The sequence below is a fragment of the Mastomys coucha genome, unplaced genomic scaffold (assembly GCF_008632895.1).
Source record: "Mastomys coucha isolate ucsf_1 unplaced genomic scaffold, UCSF_Mcou_1 pScaffold23, whole genome shotgun sequence".
NCBI classification, from domain to species: Eukaryota; Metazoa; Chordata; class Mammalia; order Rodentia; family Muridae; genus Mastomys; species Mastomys coucha.
The window spans coordinates 658,493-668,101 of record NW_022196906.1 but is presented as its reverse complement, the minus strand read 5'-3'; the positions used below and the strand labels follow the sequence as shown (position 1 = coordinate 668,101).

The 9,609-nt window shown below is 39.2% G+C and overlaps 1 long non-coding RNA gene across 1 annotated transcript in view; it reads right to left on the bottom strand.

The window, feature by feature from the left end:
- Positions 1-9,609, bottom strand: part of LOC116073536 — an 83,547-nt gene that overhangs the window by 49,437 nt on the left and 24,501 nt on the right. The window lies entirely within an intron of this gene.

Genomic DNA, 9,609 nt, shown 5'->3' with positions numbered 1-9,609 from the left:
TGTATATTTCAAAATAATACATCACTGCTAGTATTTTCTTAAATGAACATAAATATATAAAGTCTTTTCGTTCATTTGTTTGTTTGTATTTAGTAGAGTTTAAAATCTTGGTTCTTACTGTAGTACAAGTCCAAAATAAGAACAATTTTTATACATTGGATTTCATTGTATTAAGGCTGTATACTTCAATGACAGTCATATCACCAAAGGATTTTACCTCCATTGTAGCTAAGCTGAGAGTTGACAGTTCTTCAGCACCGAGGAATGGATCATAGGCACGATTTTTGGATACAGATTTCCTGCTATTGTCAAAGCTATTTGACTTGAGTGAGTGAGAGTAGGGCTGGATTTGTGGAAAAATATTGTGTGAATTTTGTTTTGTCATGGAATATCTTGTTTTCTCCATCGATGGTAATTGAGAGTTTTGCTGAGTATAGTAACCTGGGCTGGAATTTGTGTTCTTGTAGGGTCTGTATGACATCTGCCCAGGATCTTCTAGCTTTCCTAGTCTCTGATGGGAAGTCTGGTGTAATTCTGATAGGCCTGCCTTTATATGTTACTTGCCCTTTTCCCTTACTGCTTTTAAAATTCTTTCTTTGTTTAGTGCATTTGGTGTTTTGATTATTACGTGACGGGAGGAATTTTTTTTTCTGGTCCAGTCTATTTGGAGTTCTGTAGGCTTCTTGTATGATCATAGGCATCTCTTTCTTTAGGTTAGGGAAGTTTTCTTCTATAATTTTGTTGAAGATATTTACTGGCCCATTACCTTGGGAGTCTTCACTCTCTTCTATACCTATTATCCTTAGGTTTGGTCTTCTCATTGCATCCTGGATTTCCTGGATGTTTTGGGTTAGGAGCTTTTTGCTTTTTGCATTTTCTTTGACTCTTGTGTCAATGTATTCTATGGTGTCTTCTGCCCATGAGATTCTCTCTCTCTCTCTCTCTCTCTCTCTCTCTCTCTCTCTCTCTCTCTCTTTTGGTTTTTTCAAAACAGGGTTTTTCTGTATTGGCCTGGCTATCCTGAAACTTACTCTGTAGACCAGGCTGGCCTCGAACTCAGAAATCCACCTGCCTCTGCCTCCCAAGTGCTGGGATTAAAGGCATGCGCCACCACCGCCTGGCTCTTCTATCTCTTGTATTCTGTTGGTGATGCTTGCATCTATGACTCCTGATTTCTTTCCTAGGTTTTGTATCTCCAGGGTTGTCTCTGTTTCTGATTTCTTTATTGTTTCTATTTTCATTTTTAGATTCTGGATGGCTTTGCTCATTTCCCTTACCTGTTTCATTGTGTTTTCCTGTAGTTCATTAAAGGATTTTTGTGTTTCCTCTTGAAGGGCTTCTAGCTTTTTACTTGTGTTCTCCTATATTTCTTTGAAGGTGCTATTTATGTCTTTCTTAAAGTCCTATATCATCTTTATGAGAAGTGATTTCATATCTGAATCTTGCTTTTCTGCTGTGATGGTGTGTCCAGGACTTGCAATGGTGGGAGTATTGGGTTCTGATGATGCCAAGTAACCTTGGTTTGTGTTGTTTATATTCTTATACTTGTCCCACATCATCAGGTTATCTCTAGTGCTACCTGCCCTTGCTAAATCAGACTGGAGCCTGTCCTTCCTGTGATCCTCAGAGTCAAGCTATCTCTGTGATCCTGTGATTCTGGGATCCTGTGATCCTGGGCTTGTCAGAGCTCCTGGGAGTGTAGCTTCCTCTGGGTGTTATGGGACTGGCTGCGGAGCCTGGGCCCAAGGTCTGCTCAGAACACCAGCCCAGAAAGACTGGAAGGAACCTGAGCCACTCTGCTGGAGGAGTTCCTGTGTGCCTGGTCCTGCTGGTCCCAGTTACTCCCGGTGTTGGGACAGATGTTGGGTCCTCCTCACCTCTGATCCTGAGAGTGTCAGAGTGCCTGAGACCAGAAGGAACCTGAGCTTGACTTTTGTTTTCTGTTTGTTGTTGTTTCATGAATGTGTGTATACATGGATATTTATAAATATAACTGGCTTGGTGTATATTCTTTTAAGTATTATAGAGTACAGACCATTTAATTTTTAGATTTTTTTATTTTATTGCTTCATGTGTGTGTTTTGCATAAATGTATGTCTGTGTACCCATGTGCTTGCCTGGTGTCTAAGGAGATCAGGAGGGGGTGTTGGATCCCTAGGGACTGGAGTTACAGGTGGTGCTGAATTACCAAGTGGGTGCTATGTCCTCTGAAACATTAGCCAGTGTTCTTAACTACTAAGCCAACTCTTCACCCCCTTCTTATTTTGGAGTGAGAGGCTGACTTAGGTTGAGTGTGTTGTTGAGGTTTGGTCTTACAAAGTATTGTAATGCTAAGAGTAGGCCCTCAACACCTAGAGTCTGGGTGTAGACCCAAGAGATGCTATATGACCTTGCCCCCAAGTTATTTCTGACTGGAAAATAAAGATTCTGACAGCCAATAGTTGGGCAGAAGAGATGTAGGTGGTGTTATGGTTTGAATATGATTGGCCCAGGGAGTAACACTATTTTGGAGATGTGGCCTTCTTAGAATAGCTGTGTCACAGTGGGTTTGGGCATTAAGGCACTCATTTTAACTGCCTGGAAGTCAGTCTTCCAATAGCAGCCTGCAGAAGAAGGTGTACAACTCTCACCTCCTTCTGCACCGTAATTACCTGGATATTCACTTTTGATTATCCGAAGAATTAACATCTCAAGTTAACAGCCCCTTGATTCTTGCTAGACAACAAGCTCCTTTACTTTTGCATTGCAAAAGAATTCAGAATTTACTGCATCTAATAAGCATAGATGATAAACTAGCTGGCTGGGACACTTCCCTGTAATTACCATTTCTTCCAAGTCTGTGCCTAACCTTGCTCTGTCCCAGGCTGAACCTGAACTCAAAAAGTTGCCTGTCCTTTTTAAGCATAAACAAAAACCTAAGCTGGGTGGGATCTCTTGTGATCACTACTCCTTATATCTCTTTATCTCCTTCCTTTGAATCTTGCCAAGTTGGCTCATAGTAGAGTTGCCTCTGTTCCTTTAGATCTCGGAAGCTCCTTATACTATTCATGTTGTATCTTTATATTTTACATAGTTGAGAAATTATATATTTTCAAATTCAAGTTTTGGAGTTATTTTCTACAGATTTAAATGGCTGACCTAAAGATCCCAGCATTTACCATTTTGCTAAAGACATAGACATATACTAGCCTCTTAGACTTTTGCTGCCTCTGATTATCATGGAGTCATTAACCTTGGCAGAGAGGACATTCCTTGAAGTAGGAATTTGAGACTATGTACACTATTATACTAACAAGCCTTACTCCCACATCAGCCATTGATACTTGTGGAGGCCCATGCCCTGCAGGTTCTGTTTGAATAGATGATATGTGCACTTAATTTTTAGTGGATCATGAGAATTTATGAGGTTTGTAATTCATAAAATATTCAATCTCTTAACAGAATACTGTTAACATTGTCCCAGGTTATAAAAATGCAAAAAAGTCACAAACACACCAATTGGGCATACACATATGCTCTGACCTGCAGGACTTAATGAGGTTCTTGAAAAGAGTGAACTACAACGACAAATTTGGGAACAAGAGACTGGAATGAAGGAGACAAGACAAAACAATTTTCTGATCAAGCTTCAATTTACTCTAGGGAAAGACACTATTTAAAATTCCAGACCACAAAGGTATTTGCCCAGGAGTATGGGCAAACCCACATTGTTGTTTGGATACACATCAGCATAACTGGAATGTCTACATCATAAAATGTCTGGAAAGGCGTGTACTCATTGTAAAAAGTCCGGAAAGGAATACCCTCATTGTAAGGTGTCCTGAAAGCCCTCTATCTTAAAATGTCCCGAGTCAATTGCAGGGACAGAAGCAAGATAGTAGAAGAGACACAAGAGTGTTAGTTTATAGATGATGTCCCAGGGACAAGATGGAGACTGAGATGCCAGAGACTTTTGGGCCCCAACAGGTCCCTCTTTTTTATATACAGAAACAAGGCATACTTAGGGTGGCAATGTCCAAATCAGCTTGGCCCTAGAGACTCCAAGGGGACTGTGCCTCTCTTATGTCAAAGAGGTTGCAAGGACAGTCATGCCCAGAATCTTCTTACCCGTCATGAGGTGAACCCCATCAACTTAGCAGGGTTCCCTATCTTAGGTTGCCATTCTTGCTAAGGGCAGTTTCCTCCTCTCAGTTGCCCATCACTGGCTATCCAGTCCATCCCACTGGAAAGGTGAAAGGCCAAGCATGAGATGGGTTATTTTAAGGGTTGTTTGTAAGAATGTCATCAAAGCCATCTCACAGATCTGATGTTGTCAGCTGGTGGTAATGAATCTACAAGGGTTGGGCCTTAGTTGCATCTATTTGTCCCTTAATAAAGGCTATAATTTTATTAAAAAGAAAAGGCCCTAGTGATAGTAGAATTAGTAAGCCAAGTTTGGGCCAAGGAAAGGGAGAAGGTAGTGCACAATTTTATTCCAGGTGCTCCACATGGGGTTTTTGAAGAGTTCCTGAGGTCTCTTCTCTAATTCTTGTTGGTGTTTCCGGATTCTGTTGTGCACAATCCCAAACTTGTTTGAATAAAAACCGAACTTTCCCTGGCACCATTGTTAGGGCACTCAGCAAGCTCACAGGTCAGCATGTCACACCACTCACTCTGGCAGTTAGCAAGCTCCTGCAGCATTCTGTGGAATAAAACACAAGCATTCCCTCTTCCCCAAATTAAATACCTGATCAGGATTATGCCATATGACAATAAGTAGATCCTTCCATTTTGCCTAGGAATAAGTATGCTTAGTTATAGTGAAAGACCCCCAGAACTGAGGAAATCCTTACTCAAGTCTTGGGATGACGCGACCACCCAATGACTCATGAGAGACAGAACTTGCTGCAATCACATGAGGTTTATTGGGGATACCGGTACTGGGGTCGATCTCATGACCTTGCCAGTCAGAGGAGTTCGACCCGGAACACAATAAGTGTAGGGTATTTAAGGGAAGCTGGGGGCAGAGAGAGAGTTACCAAGGAAACAGAACATAAAAACAGTGGAAAATTTCAGAGGGACCTGATCCAAGGTATTCAGTTAGGGAGGGGAACACATTCATTCTAGGAATGCAATCTTCATCTACTGGTTGACAGGGTAGAGAGTCTCATAAACCACTAGACCTTCATTCTTAGTTCCGCCCTCATTGTGGATCATTCAGGAGGGGCAGGTATCGGGAACCAGAGCCCTGAGGCTCTGGGTTCCTGGAACTGGCTATTTTATATTTCTGGCTGGCTACAGTGGCCCTCCATGTCCTTTTAGGTAAAGGTTATACACCATACATTTGTATTAAATGCCCTCATTTTAAATTCTAAGATTCTCCAGCCTTTCAATAGGATGCTATAAACACTCAGCAAAGAATTCTTTGGCATTCAAATTTTAAAATTTTAAAATAAAAAGCATGATTTAAATAATGTACACAGGGATATAGTTCTCCCTTCTTTGTTTTTTAAAAGCCAAATTTTTCAGAGTGCAATGCGCATACTCAACAATTCCTTGTCTCTGAGAATTATAAGGAATCCCAGTAATATGGGTAACATTAAATTGTTTACAGAACATCTCAAATGCTTGACTGTAATAGTCAGTTCCATTGTCTGTTTTAATCTGCTTGGAAACAGCAAGCATAGAAAAATAAGTTAGGCAATGATTACACTTTTAGTTGTTTTTCCTGTTAAGGCAGTTGTAACTAGAAAGCCTGAAAAGGTTTCAATGGTTACATGTGCATATTTTATTTTTCTAAAATCAGAAATATGAGTATCCATTTGCAATAATTGCTTAAGTATAAGTCCTGGAGAATCAACACCATTATGTGGTACTAAAAGACCCCTGCAAGTGGAGACCCTCTCTCAAGTCCACGGAGAACATGGTCATCCAAAGACTCACAAAAGACCGATCTTGATGCAAACAGCATGAGGTTTATTTGGGGGGAGTGAGGGGAAGCCAGTGTACTGTGGACAAGCTTATAACCCTTGCAGGGGCAGAGGAGCTCAACCCAGAGCACAAGAATTGTGGGGTATTTAAAGGAAAAAAAAACACAAACAAGGGGGAGTGAGGGGGTAACCAAGGAAACATAAAAACAGTAGAAAATTTCAGAGGGACCCAACCCATGATTTAGTAAGGAGTCAGGGTCATGAAGAAAACATCCTGCATATTCTCAAGAATGTGCCTTTATCATCGTCATTGTCATTCACTTTGTGATTGGCCACTCCCTGGAACCACCTAGATGGTAAAACAACCGGTTTCTGTAACTAGCCGGCCTACATTCTTGGCTCATTTCAGAGAAAAATTTCCATGCCCTTTAAGTAAAAGCTTATACAATATATATTTCTACTAAATGATCTTTTCTTCTACTCTAAAGTACAGGTAAAAACTGAGGACATTGAGAACCAGTCTTTACAATTTAACATGCACATTCTCTAAAAATACCAAATTACTATGTCAAACCATTACTATTTTGATGATCTAAAGAATGAGATTATATGGACAATTGTTCTTTTGTAAAGTCTATAATCTGTCTGTGATACAAATCTGCTGTAAAATTGCCTTAAGGGGTCTTGTCCAGGCAGTCCAGGATGAGTTCTTAAATATTCAAAGAACAGTACTTTCTCTTAACTTGAGTTGTATATGTATAAACAATTGGAAAATTTGAGAATTAGCAGTATTTAAAAAGGAACATTTTTAAGCAATTGTTAACCCTGAGTTATATATATTGGCTATCAGTATATAAATTAAAAGTTTGATTTTAGCACTTTAAAAAGGGTGACTACAGTACATAGTTCAATTATTTGTACTAAAGATATGTTGCAATTACATATACTTTTCTCCCATAGAAGGGCTGTAGATGTATTCTTCATGGAATGCATTCATAAATTTACAGGAAATATAAAAGCATGCATAGAAGCAAATTTTAAAAATTCGTCTTTTGGATAATGATTATCAAATTTGCCTAAAAAATTTACTGTGTAATAGACCAAATATCAATCAATATTCTGCAATAACCAATTTAATTGATGTTTGAAACAAGTAATAGATGTCTCCTCCGGTTTTTAAGACATTCTTTTCAAAATACATTCACCACAGCAACTTCATAAAGGATGTTAAAACTTTACTTGGAGATAAAGATGAATTCATATTAATGTTCTCTATGGCTAAAGAATTGTTGCAGGCACACTGAGTAACAAAAACTAATGTTTTATTACAATTGATCACATTTGATTAAAGAAGCTTCCTCTACTTTCTGCAAAGCTGTTTGTCTCTCACCAGTTAATTTGTATCTCCCTAGACAATATCCAACAAAGGCTTAAATCCCGTGGTGAGCTTAAGGTGAGGTCTTAGCCAATTAACATTTCCTGGAAGTTTTTTAAAATAATTTGAAGCAAATCATCTTTTCTTTCTTGAATTTTCTGTACCACAATCCTTCCTAGGATATAACTGAGGCACCAAATATTGAAAAGGATTTTGTCATTGAAACTTTTCTGGAGCAAAAACTTACCCCCAAATTTTTAAAGTGCTTGTTGTATAAGATCAAAAGTAGTAAAATTCTTTTTAGAGGGATTAGCTTGTAGTAAAATACTGTCCAAATAATAGTTAACATACACTGAAAAATTCAAAGTTCTAGTTTCTTGTATTGAAACAGAGCCAGTTTTGTTTTTTAACATTATGTAAAGCTATTGGCCATTCCAAAAGGCAAAACTTTGCAATGATTACAAACCCAATAGAAGCAAACCCTTTACAATCACCAGAATGCAGAGGAAAAAGCAGCCTTCTAAATACACAATAATCCTCTATGGATTAGACAGGCCAGATTGTAATGCCTCTTCAAGTTCCACAGCTTCATTGACCTTTTATAAATTTAAAGTTTAAAGTTACTTTGAACAACACCTGGATAGATCTGTGATAATGCTGTTTTGTCTTAAAAACTATTCTCCAGAGGCAAGGATAGGCAAGGCTACAAAGACTTCCCTAGGCAGGGTTTGCAAAACAAAAGAAATGCCTCAGAAGCCTTGTAGAGAGGCTGCTCTTTTGTATTGCATCAAATGTAAGTGTTTCTCAATCTGAGTAAAGGGCCTGAGTCACTGGCCCGAAGACTACACCTCCTGCAGTGAGGACAGATTCCAAGGGCAATTCTACTGTCCATCCAAAGATTACACCTCCTGCAGTGAGGACAGATTCCAAGGGCAATTCTACTGTCCATCCAAAGATTATACTTCTTGCAGAGAGGACAGATTCCAAGGGCAATTCTACTGTCCATCTATGCCTCTAATCTTTGGATGGTCTTTCCTAAGATGGTTTATACTTAAAATATTCCTTATAACCTTGGTGCTGTAAAAGCATTTCAGCAAGACAGCAAACATAGCGGGAGCTGGATTGTATAAGGCCCTAATTTCCACACAAAGAAGAATATATCTAGATAACTGTCTTTGCTTTGTGTGGCTGGCTGGCCACAGAGAACTGCATCAGCGTTCTCCTGAGACAAAAGGAATCCTTCTTCGAGACTCTCAGAAAATTTTGCTAGCTGTTAATAATTACTAAAATTTCACTGAGATTTCCCTTTGAATCTTGGGGGTGAAATTTTGCTTTTACTACTGTATCCAATAAAGTTTATGTAAAAGGGGTATTAGACCCATACTGGCCATGTAAGGTTGGAGAATTTAAGGCTTAAGAAAAAAAGGAGCATTTAGTAGAAATGTATTGGTGGGGATATATACTGTGTAACTTTTACACAGAAGAGCATGGAAGATCTCTGTGGCCAACCAGGAATGTGGACTGGCCAGTTTCAGGAGCCTGTTGGCCACAAGCCCCGCCCCCCCAGCTAGGTCCAAGAACAAGAAGTGGGATGTGAGCCATCTGGGTGGTTCCAGGGAACTGTCAGCCATAAAGTGAATAACATTGACCAGACCACTTTCTTGTGAATAATGAGTGTGCAGGATGTTTTCCTTATGACCCTAACTCAATCAGGGGTTGAGTCCCATTAGAATTTTCCACTGTTCTTTTGTTATGTGTCCTCAATAACCTCCTCTCCCCACTAGTTTGTGTTTTATCCCTTTAAATACCCCTCACTTCTTGTGCTCAGGGTCAAACTCCTCTGGCCTGCAAGGCCATGAACTCGACCCCAGTATACTGGCCTTTCCCAAATAAACCTCCTGTGTTTGCAGCAAGATCGGTCTCTCTTGAGTTATTGGATGGCCGTGTCATCCCTAGACTTGAGTGAGGGTCTCCTCAGCTCTGGGGGTCTTACAGCCACAGTTGTCTTTAACTATTATGACCCTAGCAATCATCTTAATTACAAAATATAGGTGAGTTAAGAATCTTAAGCTTGTGATCAAACTACAAACTGCAGCCAATGGAACACTGACAATTTTCACCATACCTTTAAAGTTTCTCTTGTAATATTAAGGCAGAACCATAACTTTTGGAAAGTAAAACCCAATTTTAAACAGTCTATTCTCTTTAAAATCAATACCAAAAGCATTAATGTCATGTGATGAAGTTTGGCTGCCAATTCTTATATATATATATATATATATATATATATATATATATATATATATATATATATATATATATATA